We start from the raw sequence: 26936 nt of genomic DNA on the forward strand, positions 1-26936 counted from the left end.
TCAAACTCTTCAATTTCATCTCAAAGGCAAAGAACACTATGGCTGTAGAATTCTCTTCACCACAAAAATACAGGTATATCTGTTCCTGAAAATGACTAGATGATTGATTAATGTAGGTCTGTCACTGTGTTGAGTTTTAACAGGGATCCCCCAAATAAAACTACCCGACCTGGGTTATCTTTTTACAGCCTCCTGATTCAATCTTCCATGTGAGCTCCTCTAGTCCCCGGTCCATGCAACATTACCTCAACTCCACGGAGGGCCATGCAGATGTATATTAACACCTCAGACTAGCAGCAATATATGTATTTGGCCTAGGCTTGTTACGACTAACGGACAGTTATCCCAGTTAATCATGCACACAATTACATGACACTACTTATGCGTCCTCAACTTTGTTTCTAGACCTAGCCAGTTTTTCTTGTTTTGCCCCCAGATTCATTCCGCTGCGGCGTGTAACCCAACAAGGGAGATTTGAAACCCCAGTTTGCGGTGATTCACACACCCGCTAGGTGTACATTCCGCATCGTGGGATCCAGTACCCACTTACCCAGGGTGAGTTTCTCCTCCACCACAGTCCATTGTGAACCTACCTGAATTAACTATTTCCCCAAATTTTAAAGAGATTGCCTATCTCTTTCCAGATTTTGCCGAGCGTCTTTGCTGCCTGCCAAGGAGGACACAATCATAGAGCTTCCTCTAAGTAGGTACTCATTGCTACCTATTTTGTGTCCTTAAATCTACCACACCAATATCTTTTTAACTAAACATATTGACTATCGTAGGTGCTCATCGACACCTTCTATCCTGATGAAGACCCCAACATGAGGATACACCAACCCTTAATGACCTAGGGGTCGAAACGTAGATTTCTACAGATCATCAAACACGTGGGATAGAAACCAATGAACTATACATGTCCTATGTGCTATGATAACAAGGAGAATTTGTGGATCTTTCAAAGACCGTTAAGGTTTTATTGTAAATATTTGCTATTGTGCTTGTCACAACACCTTTACCCTTTCCCTCACCCATCCAATCACCCCCATTCCTCTAACTAAACTTTCCCTTCACTTCACTGAGAGCACTGTATAATATAACACAGAAAAACTAAATGTTTTGAGTTCAAAAGCATTTATTGTGTTCATATACTAATGACCAATGTGGAGTAAACACATGATCTCTCATTCATGTTTTCAACCTATAACTTCTGACAAATGTGTTACTCATTAAATGTATATTTTGGTTGAATCCAACAAGCAATTCTATTGTGGTAGATTCTTTTGTTATGATTCTTTAAATAATCGAACTACCTCAACCCTTTTCTCTAACGTAATGGTCTGTCACTGTGAGCAAAGTTAATAATACGAACAGAGGGGAAAGTTAAATTTACACAACAGACACCTCTGTTCTGGCTCGAAAAAAGGCCAGCACCAAATACAACTAAAACACACCTTATCCCAAAGTGGTAAGAAACACTACGGGCCTGATTACAATTTTGGTCGTAAAGCCTCTGACCGACTGTCAGATTCTCCGAGACTGTTTTGGAACCCATCTGCCCGACTCGGTCGGAAACATTTCCAACTGACCGATTATGATGCTGGAAGACGGAAGGGGAATTGTTTGGTCATTCCAAATCAGTTACGACTGGCATTCGGAGAAACCGAGTCGGCCGGAGACGATTCATACAGCTCAGTTGACAGCGTTTCTGACCGACTGATTATGATGTCGGATTCGGTCTGCCCGACACGAAAAGGCTGTCGTAAACTGACTTTGAGGGCCCCTAGCATGCCCCCCATCATCCGGAGGCCTCTGGTTGAGTGCTGTGGGTTACCCAAGGGATCCCCCTGTACAACCATGCATTGTGTGGCAGGCACCATAGGGTGCCTGCTGCAGGGTGCACGGTTTTCAACAGACATCCATTTTCCCCATAGGAGCCTGTGTTGTCGGTCAGGCTCCCATGCCTAGGCTCCTAGGCCAAGTCAATGGGAGTCCTTCTGAACGGTGATCGGAAGCATCATAATCGGTCAGGAGGAACCGCTGACCATGAGTCGGTCAGAACCAAATCCGACAAGGACATGGTAATCAGCTCCTAAATACAAACCAAAGAAAGGTAGAATGGTTAATGTGCAATAAAGGGAGCAAAGGAAAACATAGTGAACAGGTAATTGACTATTACCTCAGAAAATTGGATGCCAATGACCATGTTACTGAAGTTTGCACTGGACAAAATGGGGTAAGTCCAAACTGCTGCTTTTCTAATATGGAATCGAGCAAGCAATCTTTAGTTGCTTCTCTCTACATTGCAGTGCAACATGGAGGAAACAACAACAAATACCTATTAATGTTCTTAAACAAAAAGCATTTGCTTAATCCCAAGTCTGATCATACATATTTTATAAGTGAATGAAATGCTTTTTCTATCTTCTAATGGGTAAATCAACCAACATTTTCTAAATCTGTCTATTTTCCCTGGAACAAAAAATGACTTAGAAGCAAACACAATTTTCTGAAGACAGAAAACAGACTGATCTCATAATTGTGCCAAAACAAAGCTTGAAAATTTGCGATGAGCTATAAATACATCAAAAAATGCAGACAGAAAAATGTTGATGGTCGTACAATCATCTTGAAAACTCAATTGACTGAATTGGTTCGAGAATTCTTGCAGAAAATTGAGATCAGCGTAATATCCTGCAGTGAGGCTTAAGAATTCATCTTACCCAGGAACCGGAAATTCATGGAGCTAACCATACATATATCCAGAAATGTAATGCTAACATTTGCATGAGCCAGCCTACTTCTCAAGTACATAATTTAGACAGCAATCAATCCCCCCATCCCTGCCAACCTCTTGGCAGTTCATGTAGGGAGAGCCCACAACCCAGCATCCTCCACTCTTGGGCAATTCCCATAATTGGTTCTCAAACTATCATAGACCTCAAAGTTTCCTTCAAAAACGCTTACCCAGTTTGGCATCAAACAACTTTACGGTGTTAATCCAGCATGCCATGAATGCAACTCAACTCTGTAAACAATGCTGCTTAATATTACAAAATTTAAGCCTGAAACCATCAGTCTAACATGACCTTTTCATATTAAACTGCTACTGCTCCACAAGAGGCACAGTGAATGATAATTTTCTCCACCGTACAATGTATATCGATATCAATACATATTAGTAAATTGGATTAAATCCTAAATTAAGACCCCAAGGCACCCACAGGAGGTGACTGGCAGGAAGGTTTGCAATGTCAATAATTTCAAATTACATTTTTTGTCACTCTTAATATCTACAAATGTAAAAAAATATGAGTTCATACGAACCAAGCAAACATTGATGCATTACACCACTGTAAACTATATTTAAAGAAACTTGCCGTTAAACAAGCACTCTTATACTACAGAATTCTTCATAACTCATGAAATACAGTCATGAAATAGACTATTCCCTCAACTGTACTCCAATTCTTTGTTTATGAGGCCCAAAGTATTTCGACATGATTGAAACACTCCTGACCATATAACACCCAATATGGTGCAAGCACTTAACCCCTTCGGCGCTGATGACAAAGCCAGCTCGTCATCAGCGTTACCTGCGCTGCGCGGATGACGAGCTGGCTTTGTCAATGATCAAGCCATTTTTGAAATTCCCGCGCACAGCGGGAAAACGCGGTAGCGCGGTAGGGGTTAAATAAATATACTGGGAGTTAGTATATAGGAACATACTGCTGGCAACTACATATGACAGACTCACCTAGAATTTTATAGTAAATATCTGTTTGCCAGTGAGACTTTATCGGACCACTGTTTGTCAAATCACCATCAGAAATTTAGGTTGGGAAAATTAGTTAATGGTGCAGTAGCCAATTGTTTACTTCACATTGTTGCCATATAATTCAATGTACTCTTGCTCCGTCCAATATGCAATAAACCTAGAATTAAATGAATTATCCAGAAGTATTCCGAAATGTGGGCACAGGTAATTATCTGGTTGTTTTGTGTGCAGTTTAACCCCTTCAGCGCTAATGACAAAGCCAGCTCGTCATGGGCGTTACCTGCGCTACGCGGATGACGAGCTGGCTTTGTCATAAACAAGCCATTTTTCAAATTCCAGCGCACAGCGGGAAAACGCGGTAGCGCGGTAGGGGTTAGCTTGACTTACATACCCTATTGATTTCCCATTCTCCCCCATTCATTTTCCCATTCTCCTGCAATTTAAATTGTCATTCGGTTTCCACTCTCTTTGTTGGACAACATAAACGTTGGGATGGTGTCAGACTGATTCTATGCACTCAGTCAAGATATGTTGGTCTATAGACTACCTAGCTCACAGTGGCACCATATCTACCCCTAAACCTAGTAAGGTAGCAAATGGTTTGGATAAACTCAGTCCATGACATCCCTGATTCCCAAAGGAATTGCGGCAACAGATCTAGAACCTTTTCGCTAAGTCACTCGTGCATATTCAGAAACACGGACGGTAAGCAGCGCTTAGAGGGCGTTTATTTTATAAAGTTGTTTCATGTTGCTAGTTTCTATTCACTGAACTACATGTTAAGTGATTACAAAAGAGATTTAAAACTGATAAAAACTGATACTGCTAATAAGTTACCTTGACACATTGCTCTCTCCAACGGTCCCCGGTTCGACGCAGCACTTCCTGCCGTTTGCGCGGAGGGATGCGGCTCCACCCGCAGGTTCTCCTTCTTTCTGGTTCAAACACACTATTTATTCTACATGTGTGCACGGAAGCGCAGCAGATGCACGCAGCAGGTGCGCCGCTGGCACACCAAAGGCGTGCCAAAGACAAGCCTGTCTGCGTCTGTTCACGCCCAGTCCGCAGCCAGCGCCAGTCATGCATCCCCCCTCAATACCGAAAAAACATTTCCTGGCCAAGAGACTCCCTTCTGAGTTTAAGGAAGAACATATGCCCAGCAGGCCATGACATCAACCTGGTGAGTGCCATATACCCACATTTCTGTAAAGGCTGTAATTTTGTCTTGGGGATTACAGGGCGGATCCCAGGAAACAAGAGAGCACACTCATTGGACTTGGTGCAAAAGAACACAGGAGACAGAAGCTGTAGGTCATTGCCCAAGCATGCAGACGACATCTGGATATCGCTGTCCCACAATGATTGGGATGTGCTGTTTCTGACCGAAACCTGTCTAAAGGATTAATCTAAACCAGCTCTGGCTTTAGCCATTCCACCAGGTTTTAAAGTTTGTTGTGCTAAACAGGACAGGAGATAAAAGAGGAGGCGGGTAGCCATTATTGTGAGAGACTCCTGGGACATCTCCACTACAGAACTACAAAACTTGGGCTAGATCGAAGGTCTGAATTTTTGTATAAATATCGGACCCACGGCCTCCTTCGCAGGACTACTGATTTATCAACCTCCAGATGTCTCTTAGTTTATTCTCATATCTATGCAATTTCATTACCCAAAAATCACTACAATATGCCAACTACACGGCCTTAGGAGACTTTAATCCACATATTGTGGACCCTGGCTGTACTCATGCCTCTCAGCTAGCAATGTCACTCAATGGGGTAAATCTCACCCAACATGTAAAATCCCCTACCCATTGTCCTGGCAACACTCTAGATTTAGTATTCTCAAATATCCCGTCCTTGGTTGCCGAAACGCCACAAGAAATTGCCTGGACATACCACTACCTGGTCCCTTTCTCATTCTCCATGGTAACTCCACAACCTGGTGGAGTAACCTGTAACATGCTAAAAAGAAATTAGAAGAAACTGGTGCTGGAGGCCTTAATCCCAGTGTTGTTGAAGAGCCAACCACAATTAAAAAATGACCCTAACGTAGATTCAACTGCCATTGCCGGATGGATCCCGACAGCCATGGACTATGTAGCCCCAACCAGATTAGTCAGAATTTCAAGAATCTCTTCGTCAGCTCCGTGCTTCTCTGAAGAACTCAGAGTGGAAAAAAGTAAATGTAAACAAAAGGAACACCTCTGGGGAAAAAAATATTGCCCATTGAACAAATTGGTCTATAAGGAAGATCTAAAGGAATTTCACAAATCGTTGAGGGTGGTAAGAAGGGACTACTTTGTGAAATGAATCAACACTGTGGAGAACTCCAGCAAAGAAATGTTCAGATTAGTTAGTTCCTTCACTAAGCCAATAGCGCTGGAGAGTAAGGTAGACCCCTCACCTTCACTACGTGCAAAGCTGTCAGACTTCTTTGAGAATAAAATTCAGAAGGTCTACGACACCTTTATGAGTAGAATGCAAACAATTGAATCTAAATCTGTGCAACCCGTATGGAATGCCTCCCTTACCATGGGCATCTTCCCTGATTCTTGGAAACATGCCTTGTTATTGCCTCTCATGAAAAAGCCCAATGTGGATCCGGGAGAGTTTAACAACTACCGCCTGATTTCAATGCTGCCAGCACCAGCAAAAATACTGGAAAAGTTGCTTTAGCACCAGCTGACCAACTTCATTAATAGGCATGACATTCTGCACGATATGCAGTCTGGATTTCAGGCCAGCTTTAGTACTGAGACGGCTCTGCTGGAGGTAGCAGAGTCAGTAAGAATGTCTGGGGAAACAGGAGCTTTAGCCATGCTGGTGCTCTTGGATCTGTCCAAGGCCTTCGACACAGTGGATCACCAAATTCTACTGGCCAGACTTAAACGTGCAGGACTGGGAGGGACAGCTCTCTCCTGGCTGCCGTCCTATCTCAGTAACTGTACACAAAGAGTCACTCTTCAACCTGAAGTCTGAAGCTAAACCTTTATAGTGTGGAGTACCACAGTGCTCGGCCTTGAGCCCTCTACTTTGTAATGCTTTTTTCGCTCACCTTTTTCCACTCATTGCCAAATGGGAAGTAAAGTCTTTATCTTATGCAGATGACACCCAGCTGGTATTCTCCTGGAAGAATAACTTATGGACTCCTTCTCCAGATTTAAGGGATGTATGAAGGACATCTCTAGCTTGATAAATAACAACAAGCTAAAGGTCAATGCGGAGAAAACTGTGGTCCTGTTCTTAAGCAAGACATCTCCCCATCAGCCAGACTGTGGTGGCCAGATGAAATGGGACTTCCACCTAGTCCCTCATTCATGGCAAAAAATCTGAGAGTAAAACCACCACATAGCACCCTCATGCTTTGGTAAACTGAAAAGCTTGAGGAAATTACTATACTTACTACCAGAGAACTGCCGCCAAATCATTGTACATGCCTCAGTGACATCAAGGCTGTATTATGCGAATAGTCTCTACCTGGGGCTGCCTGCCTATCTGATCAAGAGACTACAGATGTGCAAAATGCAGCTGCAAGATTAATTAGAAGAGTACCATTCCGACACCACATCTCTCCCCACTTAAGACAGCTCCTCTGGCTACCAGTAGCGAAACGGATAGAATTTAGGGCCCTGACTGTAGCCTTCCGAGATCTTAGAGGCAACTGCCCTAGCTATCTTAAGCAACGGATATGCTTCTACCAACAAAAACAATCACTAAGATCAAACTCCCAGAATCTGCTTTGTGCATCTTGATAAGCTAAGACACGCATCGGAGGAAGATCATTCACCGTGGTAATGACCAGACTATGGAATTCTCTACCGGTCAAATGATGCCTGATTCAATCCGAAATAGAGTTTAAAAAGGCACAGAAGTCTTGGCTATTTAGCCAGAGTTAGACCCCTGGCAACCCCTCTCTTCTGCTCCCCTGCTATAGCGTCGGGGTACCTCTGTTTGAGGTAGCTGTTGCGCTTTATAAAATAAATAAAAATAAATAAATACACAATAAATAAACAAAGGGGTGTTTCAATATTTATTGTACTATTGTGATTCTTGTATAAAATATATGCGCTGAAATGATTAACCTCTTCGACGCTCATGACGAGCTGACTTCGCCCACACTATGGAACGCCCCGCACAGGAGAGGAATTAGCCCTTCGTGGGCGTTCCACAGCCGTTATGATGAGCTGAGCTCGTCATGAGCACAGCTCCACTGTGCCTCATGATGAGCTGAGCTCATCATGAGGTTCGAAGAGGTTAATAGGCAGAAGCCAATAAAAGTGAACAGTCTAGGAACAGTGAAAAATATAAACAATTCCACCATAGTGCTAAAACAGTGTACATATGCTGACATATAAGTACTGTGTATAAGCTACTCCTACTATGCACTCACTAACCTAGGTGCCTAGGGCAGGTGCTCTGCCAAGAATCCCTTACTGGATTATCTAACTCCCCATTACCTGAAGGCAAGTGTATGAGGGTGCCTGTCTTAGTCACAAGTTGGACATCCCTCCTTGCACGGGGGAAACAGGAATCAGCTGGGATGAGACTCCAACACTGAGACGACCTCACGAATAACAGCAGGGTGCTCCTCTTATTTGAACACGGAAATGCATGTGCATTTATAACAGTATCCATCCTTCCATGTCGAGGCTTCAGCCTGAATTACATTTGTTTATTCTCTTGTGATAGCCATGTCACCTCCTGGATGAATAACAAACAACGACATTTGCACAATGTGTGTTCAGGTCTTGTGCTAAATGTTCAAGGTGTCGCGATAGTGTACTTACGAAGTGGAACTGTAAGCAATGCGGTTTCAGAGAAACTAATCATGTACTGTCACAGAGGCAAATGTTTGTCAAAAGTCATCATGTGGGAAAGAAGGCAACTTATTAAACAGGTGCATGTAAAATGGCAGTGTTTCATCCCAGTTGTAACCTAGCCTAGTGAAAACATTCTGCCTAGGTTATTAAATCAAAATGCCTATCCCTTACACCTTGAGATACTTTTTGTTATTCTGTTATTAAGAAGAATGAAATATTTATACCATGCATTTGAGGACTGCTTTTATTTATCATTGAAGGATTTTGAAATGTATATTGATATGTCATAATTGGAATGTCATTCTGTGCTTTTATGATTTTGTTTGCAAAATCGAATAAAGCTATTTTGAATTGAATTGAATTGAATATTGATATGCTCACTAACCCAATACTTTTTCATTCATGATATTCAATTGAAAGGTCATTTATTATCAGAGAGATGTGTTTTTTGATGAGTTGTAACATTTGTAATCTATTTTATTGCCTGGTAGGATTTTATTGTCCTTTTGAATAACTATCATATTTTATTTATTGAAATATTGTAGGGTAAGAGAAATACCCACTCACCTGACCAGTTATGAATATAGGAAGGGACACCTTCCTGCAAAACAAACTCCTTAATGACTTATTCCTCTTTCTACATGTGCTGCACAATGCAGCGCACATGAAAGAGGAAGAAACAAGGAGAAAAGAAGATATTTCTCATTGTTATGCCTGTTGGATAGGTAAAACATTTTGGCACACATCCAGGTTTACAAGTTTTTGTAAATCTGGGTTTGCATTAAAATGCATGAGAGGGTGCTTGGGAGAACCCATATTCCACCCATATAAGCCTTCCAGAGGTAAAGTTACGCAAAGCAGTACTATGCACTGTTTAGCATTACTTTGTATTTACTAACCATGCAAAGCCACAAAAAAGTGGCTTTGCATGTCTTAGTAAATGCCAAAAATAATTTAGCACCGGGCTGCCCCACAAAGGTGACGCAACCCCCGAAACAAAATCAAAGTGAACTAGGCCTCTATATCTGTGACCTAATGTCTCACTCGGCAAGACTCAACCTGCAAATGTTTTCTAATCAAACCGAAAGTCTATTAGACTGCAGACCTACAGGACCCTGTTCACTGAAAAGTTCCTATAACTGATTCTTTTGAAATACTCTTGGCTTATTCCTGAAATTTAGAAATATATGACAAATAGAATAAAGTTCAGTCCATGCCAAAAACAGAGAACGGAAAAATACACCCCATCCTTTATCGAACAGAGACTGTTACTGGCATTTTCAGTGGCAACAAAACCAACAACCAACAGCCAAATAAATAGGGTGAATACCTAATGTTTGACTTAACCTCTGGCTACTCACAGATTACTTTGACCAAGGGGGCCAAAAAGAGGTCGGTTTCCCTACCCCAGGATAACCCTTTCAGTTCTGGGTAATGTCCTGTGGGTTGAAGAAGGCCCCTGCCACCTTCCAGTAGCTTGTCACCCAGGTCCTGGCTGGACTTCAGTTCTAGCTGGGAGGACTGCCTGTGCCACCTCAGGGAAGTGCTTCTGACTCTGCAGAGGGCAGGCCTGACTATCAAGGCCAGTAAGTGCCAGATAGGGCAGGGATCAATAGTCTACTTGGAACCCAAACGGGAGGCAAGGTGCAGCCCCTTCAGGCCAAGATCCAAACCATTCTGGCTTGGGAACCCTCCCTCTCCTCCCCACCTCCTCCCCCCTCCGCCACCCAAGACCCAGACAGAGGGGAGATCCTTCCTAGGCCTCACCAAATCCTACAGGAGATTTCTCAACGTGTATGACACTATTGTTGCTTGCTTGACAAAGCTGATTTCTAAGAAGCAGACCAGCCAGGAGATCTGGACAGAAGTGGAGCATTATGATTTTGACACACTGACGAAGGTCATGTGCAGAGCACCCATTCTCCATGACCCTGATTTCTCCAGAGAATTCATTGTGTAGACAGATGCCTCAGAGCATGGTATAGGGGCTGTGCTCTCACAGCTGAACAGAGGGCCTGGGTCAACCTGTAGCCTTCCTCAGTAGAAGGTTATTTCCCAGGGAACAGAGGTGGAGTGCAATAGAAAGAGAAGCCTTTGCAAGGGTCTGGGTACTGTGGACGCTGAGACCATACCTGTTTGGTGCTCACTTACGGTTTCAGGCAGACCACAGATTAGGGGTGAGAAGCCCAAACTGTAGAGGTGGTCCATCTCCCTACAGGGAATGGACTTTACTGTAGAAAATCATCCTGGAACATACAATGACAATGCTGATGGTCTCTCTAGGTTCTTCTGCCTTATTGACGAGAACTCCCAGGGGGTTGGGTATTTCTCCCCACTTTCACCTGGGGGACACATGTTAGACCTGGCACCCTTGTTGTGGTTTCCCACCTAACTTTTTGCCTTCATACCTCCTGTTTTGCTGGCTTAATTTTTGCTGGCTTCAGGACTCTGTACACTTTACCACTCCTAAACAGTTCTAAAGTGCTTCTGCTCAATTGTAATATTTAATGTACTTATAAGTTCCTAGTAAAGTGACACTGCCTGTGCCTAGGGCCTGTATATCAAATGCTACTGGTGGGCCAGTGTAAGAATTGGCTTTTGTAGTCTGGTCTGCCCTGTTCCCATGATGCACTGGGCCAGGGACAGACTAATTTGCATACAGCCAGGTTCTGAAACTGGGATGGTGCAATGAGCTAAAAAACGGTGTTGGATCTAGCCCTGATCTCTTGACTGGGTGAGAGTATTCTGCTTAATTCAGAGACTCTGTCCATCACCACCCCTTGTTGTAAATACTGGTGGGCCTGCAGCATTGATTGTGCCACCCACTAAAGCAGCACCGTAAACATGCATCAGGTCTGTCATTGCAGCCTGTGTGGGCAGTCTAAAACTGCCAGTTTGACCTAGCAAAGAAAACATTTTGACAAGCCCAAATCTTTTTTTTTAAATACATATAAGTCACCAGTAGGGTATTTCCTGGACAGCCCAAAGGGCAGGGTGCAGTTTATTTATAAAGTTGGACATGAACCTTTAAGTTTTACACGTCTTGGAAGTGGAAAACTCTTAAATTAATTTTTCTCTACAGATAAGCCTACCTCTCCCATAGGATAACATTGGAGTTGTAATGAAAAATCCTCTCTCATGGTGAAATCAGATTTATTTTAAATAGCAGTTTTGAAAATGCCACTTTTAGAAGGATAGCAGTTTCCCACTTTCTATGCACAAGCCCTCATCAATGAGATCCTCGACAATGACGCAGGACCTTGCATCACAGCTGTGCAGCTTCACAGCACCAACGTGTCACCACAGCTGTGCGACATATCCTCTGTGTGAGACCTCACAATGGTCCGTAACCAGGATTGCTTGTTCATCATGCCAAACTGGGTCGTTGTAGTCAATGCAGTCGGTCTGAACTTGTGACTTTGTAACGGTCTGGGGCAAGCAGATATCCACAGTTGGGGGTTTGCGTGTTTAGGTGCTATTTTCACTCAATTCTTTTAATTTGCAAATCTCTTGTTCTACCAATTGGATTTTTGTCAGTTTGGTCTTGTTTTATTTATTACAATTTACCCTATTTTTTTAAAGTGTTGTGGGATTTTTCTTATATTGTGTTTTTAAATTTATTGGTGTTTGAAGTGCTTAACACATTCTTTACACACTGCTTCGAAGTTAAGCTTCACTGATCTGTGAAAAGCTACCAGAGGTTTAGGCATAGGTTAATTTGGAGTTTGTTTGTGCCTCACTCTGACAAGGATTGTGGTTGCTGCTTGCGTAGGGTTTCATCCCCCTCAACCGGTAACTCAATTTCTTACATATATATTTAGAAATCAATAGGTTGGCAATATTTCCTACTGCTGATTATTGTACTAGTTGCATTATGATGAACATTTAGTGATATTTACTTCGAAGTTAACCATTCACCTGTGATGCCAAGCAGTCTGCAGTAACACCACTACTCCAGATGTTTGCATAAAAGTTTGCCCTGATGTCTCCATTAGCGCATCCAAAAAGAGAGTATACATCTATGGGTGGCTGAAAAGGATGGCAACTCCAGGAAAAAGGTAAGTAACTGCAATTATTTAGGCTGAAACAGCAAGTGACTGCCAGTACATTGCCCTCTATGCTTAACTGTGATTTAGTTCTATGGAACCTCCTTTCCAAATTTCATGAAATGTAGCAACCGAACATTTCCCACTCCTTTACAATGAACAATAAAATTATCAATGCAGTGTATGGAAAATTAGAAAACATTATTGACCAAATATAACTCATATTACACTCTCGAGTTAAACTAACTTGACTATAATCATTGAAACTTTTAGGCAGATGCTTAGAGTCTGCCTAAAGTGCTGGAAGTGACTTTAGCACAGGACACTGCATTTCTGTAGCTTCTCATCATCATCACCCAAGCTTTTAGATACTACTAGCTTACCCGTCGCGCGTTGCTGCGATCTCCGAAGAAAGGAAATTCAAGGAAAGTCATCATGATAACATTCAATTTACATTGTGTAATTTTTATTGAAACTTATTCATTTTAATATGGAGAACATTTCAAAGTGTCGTTTTAATTCTATTTACTTATTCAAGTGCTTGTGGATACACGATTTTTTGTTTTTCCGTCTGGCGCGTACATTAGTATTCGAAAGATTATGAGGGCCCTGGGAGACCCACATTTTAAAAAACATTATGCCAGAGACCTTCGTGGGAGTGTACTCAACAACTTCCCAAAGTTTCCTGGCGATCGGATGAATGGTGTTTTAATTCCATTTATTTATTGGAGTGCTTGTGGATACACAATTTTTTGTTTTTCCTTCTTGTGCGTACATCAAATTTGTATGCCAGAAACCTTCGCGGGAGTGTATTCAACAACTTCCCAAAGTTTCCTGGCGATCGGATAAATGGCGTTTTAATTCTATTTATTTATTCGAGTGCTTGTGGATACACCATTTTTTGTTTTTCCATCTTGTGCATACATCAGTATTCGAAAGATTATGAGGGCCCTGGGGGGCCGATATTTCAAAACTTTTTATGGACGAAACCTTAGCGGGAGTGTACTCAACAACTTCCCAAAGTTTCATTGCGATCGGATGAATGATGTTTTAATTCTATTTATTTATTCAAGTGCTTGTGGAGACACGATTTGTTGTTTTTCCGTCTGGTGCTTACATCAGTATTCGAAAGATTATGAGGGCCCTGGGGGGGCCAATATTTATTATGGCACAAACCTTCACTGGAGTGTACTCAACAACTTTCCAAAGTTTCATGGCGATCGGATGAATGGTGTAGTAATGCATAAAGGACAAACAGACAGACCGACATACATTCGTTTTTATATATATAGATATGATCTTTATCATTGATAATCAATATAATTTTGTCTTTATTCCATATTCACTTATCACTTGTATGCACAGCACAGGCACACATACACACCACGTGCAAAGGGGAATGAATATCTAGAGATAACCTTTGCCACATGTGTGGGTTTCTTTATTCTCACCCATCACCCTTCAGTACTCTCACACAATTGATCTGATCAACTTTATCTCTATAGCTGTTGAAAACCTTTGATTTGGTATATACAACTCTTCCCAGATGTGATTAGTCAGTATTTAAATGTCCCATTCAGTCCCTGTTCAACTTATATCCTGGAACGCGACCCCTAAGCAATACAAATGATAGCAGTAGTTGCATTACATGTAGATTGCATAACCCATAACATTTCACTGTAGCGGCCATAGGACTACCCGTTCGCCGCCTTCAGCGGCCGCTCCCCCGGCCACGCCCACTCTTCCTGGCCACGCCCACCTGGGTCCTTAACAAGGAGCTGAATACGAGCTCACACCATTCGGATTCCTCCCCTGCCTTCCGCGGGAGTTACAGCTAAGCCCTGATTTTTTTAAAATACTCATTTTGCACAGCGCTCGCTTAGCGCTTTTTTAACTTACCCTACCCTGCATCCAGGGACTTCTCCCTTGCCTCTGCCATTCCCGGGCAGCCGAGGTTGACGCTGCAGCGGCCATAGGACTACCCGTTCGCCGCCTTCAGCGGGCGCTCCCCCGGCCACGCCCACTCTTCCCGACCACACCCCTAAGCGGCCCTACAAATCATGTGCTTCCACCGTACGCGCAGCGGACGGGCGCAGCGGACGCGCCGTTGGCGCGCCTAAGGCAAGCCCGTCTGCGCCCGTCCGCGACCGGCCGGGACCAGGGGCCACAGACCCTGCCCAACCTGTGTCATACACCTCCGCACAATTATCTGCACTTATGGTTCCTATTCCCGTCCCTCCTTCGTTAGCCTCACGCCTTGATTCACTCGGTGTTTCTGCGCCTCCTTGTCTATCTTCACTCCCCTCTTCTTTCCCCCCCATCTTCTCCCCTGCGGTTCATCAGGCAACCCCGTCTCTCACACCGTCACTCCCCGCAGCTTCCGCTCTACTGCTAAACACCCGGTCAGCAGTTAAGCACCAAATTGAACTTTTCAACCTCCTATCCTCAGACTGTCCCGACTATCTTTTCCTCACGGAGACCTGGTTTTCTTCTGATTCACTCCCTGACCTCCTAGCTATTCTTCCTGACACACATTATGCCCTCCGCATGGACCGCCCGGCCGGAAAAGCCGGTGGCGGCGTGGCAATGATTATCCGATCCACGCTGAAATTTCAGCTTCTCGATCACTCTCCAATATCCAACGTGGATTTTCTGGTCGCTCGGTCCACCAATCTTATTGACCCCCTCACTTTTGTCCTTGTTTATCGGCCCCCTCTGCCCATGCCTCAATTCGTTCCCTTACTACAAGACATCTTGGCCACTTTGGCAGTCAACAACTCGTCAGTTGTCCTACTAGGGGACTTTAATTTCTGGCCTGACGATCCTAGAGAAAGTCTAGCTTCCAAAGACTTCTCTGCGACTCTCCAGTCACTAAACTTTATCCCTCACATTTTTTCCTCCACTCACGTTAAGGGTCACACCTTGGACCAAATCTGGTCTCTGCGCCGCCCCCTTTCCGTTCTTTCCACCCTTCCTTGTCTCTGGTCGGATCACTTTTTAATTTCCTTTAATATTCCCCTCCCCTCTTATGCAAAAACCCCTCTCTCCAAAAATCTGACAGCCCGCTGTTGGAACCAGACAGATCTCTCTCTTCTCTCCTCTTCTCTGGCCTCCACAGTACCCGACATGACGGATCTTCCTCTTGAAGCTCAAGCCGACGCTGTCCGTGCCTGGCTTTCTTCCTCCTGTGACCTCGTCGCCCCTCTTAAAAACATCAAATCTGTGCAGCCCCATGAGGCCCACAGATGGTTCACTAGTGAACTCAAAGAGCTTAAACTCAACCTTAGGCGATCGGAGCGTCATTGGAGGCGCAACTACTGTCCCCTCCTCCGAACCAAATACAAATCACTGCTTAATAGTTATAAAAAAGCCATTATCTTGGCAAAAACTGTTTACTTCTCTGAAAAAGTTGTCCGTTCTTCAAATAAATCTCGAGAGATCTTTTCAATTGTAAAACAACTTACCACATCTGATCGCACTAATATTAATTTTGCCCCATCCCTACCGTTTTGCCTCTCACTCAACAATTACTTTATTGATAAGATCACTATCATTAAAGCTAACATTCCAGCAGTCTCTCAAACCCAGATCATCCCCCTTCTCCCCCCGCCGCCTTTCTTGTTAGATCACTTCCCCCCCATCTCTGCTGCACAATTTTCTGCTCTGCTTGTCAAGGTCAAGTCGGGTTCACCAGCTGACTGCGCTCCGGCCCGGATTCTTCAAACCCTCTTTGCTCACTGTCCTGGACCCCCGCTTACACTCCTCAATTCATCCTTGGCCCTCGGATCTGTTCCCTCCTCTTTCAAAACCGCCACCGTTCTCCCCATAATAAAAAAACCTGGCTTGGACCCTTCCTCTCCCTCCAATTTCAGGCCCATCTCCCTTCTTCCCTATTTGGGGAAGATTGTGGAAAGCCATGTTACATCCTGCCTGTCCTCACATATTGAGGAGCATGGCCTCTTAGCCTCCCACCAGGCGGATTTCCGCTCGGGCCACTCCACCGAGACTGTTGTCACCGCTGTCTTGGATGAGCTTAAGGGAAGGGCTGATTCCAATCTCCCCCAGGCATTGGTGCTCCTCGACCTGTCGGCTGCGTTCGACACGGTTGACCATGCCATTCTTCTCGACCGTGTCAGCGCAGCCGGCATCAGGGGTGTAGCACTCTCCTGGCTGAAGTCCTTTCTCCAGGATAGGTCCCAGGCAGTCCAGCTCGCTGGTTTTTCCGCCCCCCCCGCCCTCTTGTGTGTGGGGTTCCCCAAGGTTCTTCCCTTTCCCCTCTTCTCTTTAATCTTTATATCTACCCTCTTATTTTTTCTCTCCGCGAGCTGGGGGTCTCCGTGTACAACTACGCTGACGACCTCCAGCTCATCTTTGATCTCTCTACTCCTGACTCTTCTTCCTTTTTTAGTTCTACTTTAGTCTTTATTTCGGACTGGATGATCACGAACCACCTTAAGTTGAATCCTGACAAGACGGAGCTTGTCCTCACTGGTGGTCCCTCTAATCCCTGGTCCCCAACTCACTGGCCCCTTTCTCTTGGTACCCCTCCCAGTCCCTTCTGTTCGCACGCTAGGCATCCAGGTCAGCAATGACCTCTCCATGCATTCCCAAGTTAGCTCCGTAATTTCATCTTGTTTTCTATCCCTCCGTCTCATCCGTAAAGTCTCCCGTTTCTTTTCCACCGACGCCCTCAAATCCATCATCACGGCCCTCATCACTTCCCGCTTTGATTACGGGAACGGCCTCTATGCCTTTGAAATGCGCCGGCTTCAGGCCATCCAAAATCAGGCCGCCCGGCTCATTTTTCACCTCCCTAAATTTTCTCACATCACACCTGTTCTCAAGTCTCTTCACTGGCTTCCTGTACGTTTTCGTTCTTCTTTCAAATTAGCATGTTTAGCCTTTCTAGCCTACACTCATTCCGCCCCTCTTTTTATTGTTTCTCTGATCACCCCCTACATTCCAGCTCGCACTCTTCGTTCGTCTTCTCAACTCCTTCTTCAAGTCCCCCGCTACTGCAAAGCCCGAATCGGCGGCACCCGTTTCTCGGTTTTGGCCCCCCAGTTTTGGAATAGTCTTCCATTATCCATCCGATCGATCCCTACCTACTCCTCCTTCCGTAAAGCATTAAAAACGTTTCTTTTTCTTCAGGCTTTCCCCGGCTAGTTCCCCTGGTTGCAGTGTAGAATCCGATTCCCCCCCCCCCAGCGCCAGGAAGCCGCTTGGCCACAGTGCGCTTAATCAAGCTTCTTTTCATTTCATTTCATTTCACTGTTGGCATGTTTCCAGTTCACCTTATTAACCAATGTCAACTACAACAGATTTTTTAAAATGTTCGATTAAAAGTTTGCACCAACCTTTTAATTCTGGGATGATATCATGAAATGTAGGTGTGAAGTATTCCATACTTGGATGAAAAATTTCTTCATTTGCTCTGTAACGCTACTGAAAACATTTTGCAAGGATTCTATTACAGTGCCTGTTTCAATGTTGTTCACAAAAACAACTTGACACGTAATGTGTGCTCACTAAAGAATATTTCGGATGATCCCCTGGAACATAGAATTGATCTGAGATGTCCAGACACAACTTGAACCGGGGATACATGTCAGTTTCTGCACGGAACACAGGAGATGGTTTGGTGGAATGACTCAAAAGAGAGCATTCATAATCTCGCACATAATCCTCCACTGTTTTATCAACTCCTGCCCAAACTGATCTTTGCTACAATCTTGTGTACTAACCCTTCGTCACAATGTTAACTCAGAAGCTACATGAAAGTAAGGAACACATTTGGTGCTCATACCTTTGGTATTTGGACATCCTTTCTCAACCCTCCTCTTCAACTGAGATAAATTTGTGTCTTGGTCTAGGGCATCTCTCCACTATTATTCAGAAATTGCAAAGTTGTACAATACTAGCACTTTTTCTGTGGAACACACTATAACCTCATCATGATGAGATCATCTTCAAACCTCAGTGCATCCTGGACAAGAAGTCAGCATCCACATTCCTTATGCCCAGAACATACTCCATGTGGTAGTGGTATACCTATAAATGGTACTGAAATTTGGCAATCCAGGTAGTGGATATGCTGCCCCTTTTTGTCCTACACAAATCCACTAAAGGTTTATGGTCAGTGAATGAAACAATTGGGACACCGCACACAAATGTTCTGGAATGTTGTTTGCCCATCCATAATGCCATTACCTCTTTCTCTATATTTGAGTAACTTAACTCAGAGCCCCATAGTGCTCTGGAAGCAAGTACATTAGTCTGTTTTCTACCTTCTTTCCTCTTTTGCAAAAACACAGCACCTAACCCATTGTTAATGTCATAAGTAATGATCATTTTAGAATCATTAGGATCAGAGATGTAGAACAATTGGGGCCAACCATTCTGAATTTCCAATAGGTTTAATGATTTAGAGTTCACACAAAGAAGTTGCAGGTTATCTTTTAAACATAACTGTACCTTGCAAACCTTTTGAACTGCAGGTAGTGCATTGCTTTCAAACACAACTATGTGTTGGAAACTACACAACCTACCCTATTTGCAATTGAACATTTCTCAAAATGTATGGATCCAACATTCACAAGATGATACATTGATGCAACTCTCACACTTTAAATTCAATAATCTGGACTTAGATATAACGATCCATATGATTTGTATAACTGATTCTCCTTGATACCCTTGATCTTTACAGGCGAATACATTTGATCTTAATGTAGCTATATAAATAATGTTTTTTGCTGTTTTGTTCTCAAATTCAAGTTATCTACCAAATTCTCCTTCAACTTCAATCTTAGTTCCTCAATATGCATAAAGTTTTACACGCGAAGGTCTTAATTTGAGGTGTTACATTTTTTGAATACGTGTAGGTTCGCAATGGCAAAGGGACATCCTGTATCTGTCTTTACTTGGACCACTGTACCATTCAAGTAAAAATCACAATAAGGAGGTTTCCTTTTTAGAGTACATATGTAGCCTTTGCCAATGCTGCCTTCAAACACAACAATATATTCTGCATAACTGGTCACACTGAGAACAATGTAATTGTCATTATCGCTGTAGTTATCTCTCTCATCAATGTACAACACTACAGAGTTGCGCATCATGGAACAAGCTCTGGAAAATGACAATTTTTGTTGTGCTTGAAGCATGACTGAGATACAGCTGGACAGTACTTAGCTGCAGAGGTGTGATTATAGCTACCACACCTAAAAAACACAATTGCATCTCTGGCTTTATAATTGCTGTTCTTTCTATCATGCTTCATATCCCATTTTGCTTCAACCAAATCTTTGCAATCTTAGAAGACCTTGGTCGTAACTCTATTTTGGTGACTCGTGATTTGACCTCCATCAGTTGTGTCAGTAGGAGTGGATAAGTCCTTGAAGTAGGCATTCAAGTTCTTTGGCAATTATGATGGCAGTTTCTAAATTTGGATTATCAGTTGACAACAATCACTCATGTATTTTCCTGTTGCAAATGTTTTCAATTAACTGATCACAAATGATCTTATTGCTCATGTCAAGATAATTGTATGTGATTGTAAATGTTTTCAAAGCTGAGACAAAGTAATCAATCAATTTTCCAAGCATTTGAGAAAACCTGTGTCTAGTGCTTGAATTACAGCAACATATTCAACAATAATATCAATTGGTCTTTGTTCACCAGCTTCATTTTGTTTGGATTGGACCCTCTACTCAACCAATGGCAACGTTTCTAAAATTGTTCTGTGTCAGGCTTAAATTGTGTATTAACAGGGCTTTTTATTGATGAATGTGTCCACAGTATCAAGGTATGCATCAGATGATTCTTTTAAGCTTGCCCACTCCGAACGTAGTTTACAGAGTTTAATCAACACTGGTAAAGAAGGAGACATTCCTTCCATGCTAATTATTATATGTTTCTGAGTAAGGTTTGCAAAAGGAGATGCACAAAGTTTATATATGTTAACCCATATGCTATTCAATAGCTATTCTCATAAATTTTGGTTACCCTTGAAGTGACACTGCCTTTATTGAAGCTGAAGCACTAAGCAACCACCAGCAGCTCACCCTCTTTGCTCAACTGTCATTTCCTCAGAAATGTTATTGATTTGTTTTGTGTTGATAAATAAATGGAAATATTTATCTCTGGATGAATTGAAAATATATTCCAGAACTGCATCAAGAGATTACTTTTGAGGGCTTCAATACTATTCAAGGGATATTTGAATCTTTTTTTTATATCAAAAAATATGTGAATTATCTGCTAATTAAAGGATAAGGGGTAAGCTATCCACATGGAGTGTCTTCTTTAATCTTCATTTATGAATGTATATATATATATATTTATATATATATATACATTTGATCAACTTTGATGACTTGAATGACAAGAATAACATCAACAGTGATGTGAAGAGTCCATTTTTAAAATAGAGTTCAGTGCGACTTACCTTTAATCCCTTAACCTCACAGCATGTCAATTACATCTATCTATTTTGAGGCACTTTGGCAATAATACCATTATGATCAAGGGCCCCATTGAAGCAGAAAATGTCCTTCCAAAATCCCCACATCTGCAAAGTTCCCTCAGATACATTGCACACAAAAGAAAAGAAAGAAAAAAACGACTTCCTGTGCCTCGGGGTATCACACACCTGCTTAGGGTATCCATGCCACCAGTCACCCATGGTGAAACATTTTGCATAACCAGCTTCGGATCAGAAGACACACTTTACCTCCTTGTAGACAACCCCCCATCACCCTCTGACAGTCAAAAGATCACTCACCACAGGGCTTCCAAAACTAATGGCGCCCGTGAGAACAAGTACCAAATGTAGGCTATACATCGGGATGCAACCACACAGTCACTTGGCACTCACAGTAAAACATTCCCAAAGAGTCATTTATAAATCTGATTTCTGTCCCTTAGAACAAAACTATAAACTTAACCCTAAGTACAATCACAAAGACAAGTCCCAGCAAACACCCACAAAGGCATGACAACAAAAAACGATTGAATAAGAAGTAGGGATATTGGTTGAGAGGGATGGAAGCTCCACTCAAGCAACAACCCCAGTCCTTGTCAGGGTGAACCATAAAAGGTCACAAAAATCACTAATTGAACCTGTGCTTTACCCTCTCGTAGGTTGGCACCAAATAAGTCAGGCTTAACTTGAATGCAATGTGTAAAGTCTTTAAGCAGCGCACAAACAGTCCCCTTTGTCCTCATGTCTGGAAGGAGTTAAAAACCACTGCTGGACGGACTGCCACAATCATGTGACCCTGTTGACTGGCAGAAAGGCACAGTGGTTTTGGGCACATCAATGCCAACTGTTTAAAAGTGGCAATTGTTGAATTGTGACTAAAAATCCGATTTTACCATTAAGGGGGATTTTAAATTACAACTTGAGTGTAAACATAATTTCTTTATCTGCTCCCAATCTGAAGCCAGCACTTTTTAATATGTAATAAGTTAACCCAGTCTTATTCTATCGGAGAGATAGCTTTACAAAAGTGAAAAACCAGTTTAGGACAATAGTCCTCTATTAATAGATCCACTCAAGGAGAAATGGAGTAGGGACCTGGGCGGACTTGAGGATGATGATTGGAGTCTGGGATGCAGGTATCCGAGTAAGGTGAATCAGAGCAGGGCTATGACAGTTCCAGCTACAAATACATCACAGGGCATACTATATGCGAACCAAACTGTTCCGAATGGAGTGGGGGAAAGATGACCTCTGTTTGCGATGCTTATGGATGAGGGGCACCCTGATCCATACAATATAGTAATACCTAGAAGTCTGGATCCACTGGGAGCGAACATTTAAATGACTGTCAGAGACACTAGGCATTGGCATGCAGCTTAAACCCCAGCTGATCTCCCTGGGCATCTGGGGGGGGGAAGGTCTTTAGATCAGTACACACAGCTTTTTAGCAACTTAGCATTGATGGTACCCCGCAAAGACTTTGCTGACTAGGCGTGAGTTGGAGTAAGGTATGGACTGGTTTACAGGAGCAGAGCAATTGATTTATTGAGCAAGGGGATGCCCTTGTAAATTCGAGAAGATTTGGGGTCCATGGATGGAAATGATGGAGAAAATGGGGTAGAGTTCCTGGGGAGGGATGAAACAAGCTGTGGTGGGAATCCGACTCAGGCCTTAGACAGAACCCCTGGGGTGCAGGGAACAACGGAGAGACCTGTGGTGTATTGCAGTTAACAGAGGTCCTCTTTTAAAAACATCCCAATATTTATGGGCTGTCTTATCCTTCAAAAGTCCAACATACATGCTCAAGCACCCCAGAAAACAGAGGGTCTGAGTAAGAATTTAGCGGATGCAATACTCCATCACAAACGTGACCGATATCCCATCTGCCAAATTACAAGTTCAATAGGATATAATGGAATTGTAATGTGGCAATGGGATAACCGTCACATTTGTGACAGAGTAACCCTGTCCACCAAAGTCGTAATTAGGCCCAAAATTCTCAAACACTGTCTAAACTCTGTGATCACATCCACTCTTTTAAACTTGTTAGACTTGCCTGGACATGTATTACACTGCAGCAAACTGCCACCAAATAAAATGTAGCAAAACCCGTAAAATTTCCAAAGGTACTTACCACAGACTGCTATAAAAAATATTTTTAAAAAACATTATTTACCTTATTTCACATAATGAAACCTGGATGAGAATGCTAAAGAAGACCTTTTACAAGAAAGAAGAACACAGGAGGAGGAAGTTACTCACAGCACCTACTCTTGTCTGTTGCTGGGGAGTAATATTTGAAGAAATCAGCATATCATTTGCATAAAATAAGTTTGCAAACAGCTCTTTGGAATATGCCACCTTCTTTTCCCCCTCAGGCAATTACAACGCGGTTTTTACAACATCTGCGTTGTAACGACGCATACCATTAATCTGCAAGTCGTAACAACGACTTGCTCGGGGGGGCACTGGTTGTTGGAATAGTATAATTTACTATTCCAACTCCAGTTTGTGCAACAGTAGGGAAGGTGTTGGATTTTAAATCCCACACCTTCTGGCCCCTCCGCAAGTTGTTGTTCTGACTTGCGGAGTAATGGTATGTGTTGTCGCAACGCGGTTGTTGTAACAACCGCATTGTAATTGCCTGCGGGGTAAAGGAATTGTGGTAAACGATGTTTACCGCTCCTTGCATTGTTAATCGTTGGGACTGAACAAAATAAAATTGCTGAACTAAAATGTTGCCATGAATGTCTTTCTTACAGTGAGTCCAAGCATAAACGTGTTTAAACTTCTCAACAGTGGGGGCGTCTCAACCATGGTGGAGGAGCATCGCTTCAAGCAGTGCGAGAAACAAAAACATAAAATTATAATAACTTTCAGTATTATCATTTTATGTTTGTGCTGCTATGTGGGCAGGCGGGTGGGCAGGGCTGTTCTTCTCTCAGTGCTGGGCAGAGGAGGAGTGGTTTGCCCACTCCTAAGTGCACAATAACACTTTGATCGGCCTTCTCGGGCCACCCAAACCAGTCCTGCGCACTTTACCCATTCTCCATGCAGGTTGCATTACAGCCTACATGGAGAATATGCCCCCTTCTAGCCCCTGGCTAAGTGCCGTGTCACGGCACTCAGTCCAATCACAACGCTGTATTTCAGCGTTGTGATTGGCTTAGGGGAGGGAGGCTGGCTGCCTGCTTCCTGTACCTGAAGTCGGAGGCAGAAGAGCAGGAGCAGAGATGCGGGACCCGGCGGAAAGGTAAGTTCCTCCCACAATCACGACCCGCCCACAACCTCCCGTGGCCCCCTCCCACCCAAGAGCTATGCCGTCTACCACTGCTTGTCAAACGCCTATGATCGCCTTATTATGTTCATCAAGTGCAGCAGAAAATTGATGCTGCGATGTAAACACGCCGGGAAAACTTTAGGCTTATTTGTGCAAAAGTAAACTAACTAAAAAATATTGACACATTTCCATCTGCTGTGGAAGTGTAAAAAATATGAAACGTCACAAAACTGTGAAGAATGCCAAATAGAACTTCTCTTAAAATTCACGGGAGAAGGCAATTCTTTGAACACCCATATGTTTAAACAGTCCAATGAGTTGGGAAAACCATCTAGGGCAGAATTTAAACTAAAATGCCATTTGAAGTGTACTCCTTCTACTAAATGCAGATATTTTATGTACAGATGTCTCAAGCAAAATAGTGTATGCAATAATATGCTTGAAGAATACAGTTTACCATGGGTCTAGACTGCTGGTTCACAGTGCTGGTTGTTGCATTTTCCTAGGGTGACATTTATACCTCTATTGATCCAGCCTCAAGGTTTCATGAATCTTAGTCAAATAAATTTATGTTTCTCGTACACTCCTAAAGAATGCATGAATTAATGTATTTTGCTTCAGAGGAGTGCTGTTGGAAGGAATCAGGGAGGGTAGAGATGTCAGGGAGTGGGAGGCAGAGTACATGTATAGTGATGGACACAACCGTTCTGTTTTACACTGTACCTACAATGTAATCACAACACAATATTTTCTATTTCTCTCTGGTGCACTTATTTGCAGTTTGAAGAGGAAGTTGGTAAGGCACAACGGGTCCACTTGGGGTGTGAAGTTAGATGAAAAGCAAAAAATAAAACGCTTGTTTATTTACTGCGCTCTCTACTGATCTGTATGTATTCTTGGTTCTTTGGTTTTGAGTTCAATATCACAGGAATATACGCAATTAAGTGAAACCAGACTATGGAAATAAACACATTGACAAGTGCAAAATGGTGTTCCTGAATCATAGAACCTTGGGATCTTGCATTTGTCAGTGGCCTTTGCTCCCAGTATGTACATGATCCACAAGAAATTTGCAATAAGTAGGGATGTCTTACTAATATAATACCACAGGCACCTCCTGGAATGCTGGAGCAAGATAGAGGCATTACAATAGTAGGACTCAATGGGATTAGCTGTAAATGTTAGTGAACCATCTTAAATGCGCATGCTGAACAAAGCACATGAACAAGTTTGTCAGTATTTACAAACTATCTAAAGGAAATTTGATTACTCCAATTCAGAAAAAAAACAATGATTATATTTTCACAGGTGGAGTCACACTTAAAGTTTCCCAGATCATCAAGGAAGCAGGGCGGTAGGGTCACACTATTTGTGCGGTGTGCACATGAAAATATGTGACCACGGAGAAGCCAAAAAGTTAGAAAGCACAAATAAACTTTAATGTTGCATTTTCGCATGCAGACAGTTCTGATTGTGTGATGGCACACATTGAACAACCTCTGATTCTGCAACAGCTGACGTTTTCCATCGTTGCGCCTGAAATGTCTGAGAAATGGACCACTGTAATGAGGGAACTGTGTGGATACTGATTTAACAAAAAAACTGCCTCTTTTTGATGTACCCATTCTTTGTTTAAGATACTTTGAATCAAGGATCACAAAAGGTAATTTATTTATTTATTTTATTTATTTTTTGGATTTGTAAAGAATAGCTGCCTCAGCGTCCCAGCGCTACCAGAAACCCCAAGAGACCTGGGACGATCGATAGACGACAACAGAATAGACTACTTACAGGGAAAGAGCCAGGTCTTTAAGGCTTTACGAAATGCCAAATGGTTTGGCATTACTCAAGGTGAGAGGGAGTGTATTCCAAAGTTTCGCGGACAAATAACCAAAGGAACAACCACCGGCACTCGCTCTCCAGACGCGTGGGACACGGACCAATGCAAGGTCAGCAGATCGAAGCAGGCGACCCGGCTCATAGTACTCCAACAAGTAATGCCATTCTGCTGAATGTTCCCGATTTAGTTTTCTATAATATTTCAAACTGACTCGTAAGGTCTCCTGCTTGAACATTTCCGGTTATAGTGAAATTGTTCTTTGATGATGTGAAAACTCTCACTGTTAATATTTCTTAAGTTAGATTTTTGTAATCTATTTGATTTTGAGCGTGTATTAGATTAAGTCCTTTCACAATCTCATCTTTGACCACATTGACCAATGGACCTATTTCATTTATACATGGGGTTGCTAAAATTGTTCATATCAGATTAGATTCCTTTGTTTTGCTTCTGCAGAAAGAATTTAAAGACTTAACACATAGATTCATCAGTGATTATAAAATTAGGTTGGGCTGTTTTAGTGCATGCACAGTTATCAGAGGCTGCTAGCTCATAAACTAATATGGCATACTTTAGTAGCACATGAACATCACAGAGGATATTAATCATAAAACAGTTATGGGAGTAACAGGAAAGTAACAGACTGTTATTCCACTGTTCTGTTTTTCCATTAGTGGGATCTGTT

This window comes from Lissotriton helveticus, chromosome 4_1 (genome assembly GCF_964261635.1).
Source record: "Lissotriton helveticus chromosome 4_1, aLisHel1.1, whole genome shotgun sequence".
Lineage (NCBI taxonomy): Eukaryota > Metazoa > Chordata > Amphibia > Caudata > Salamandridae > Lissotriton > Lissotriton helveticus.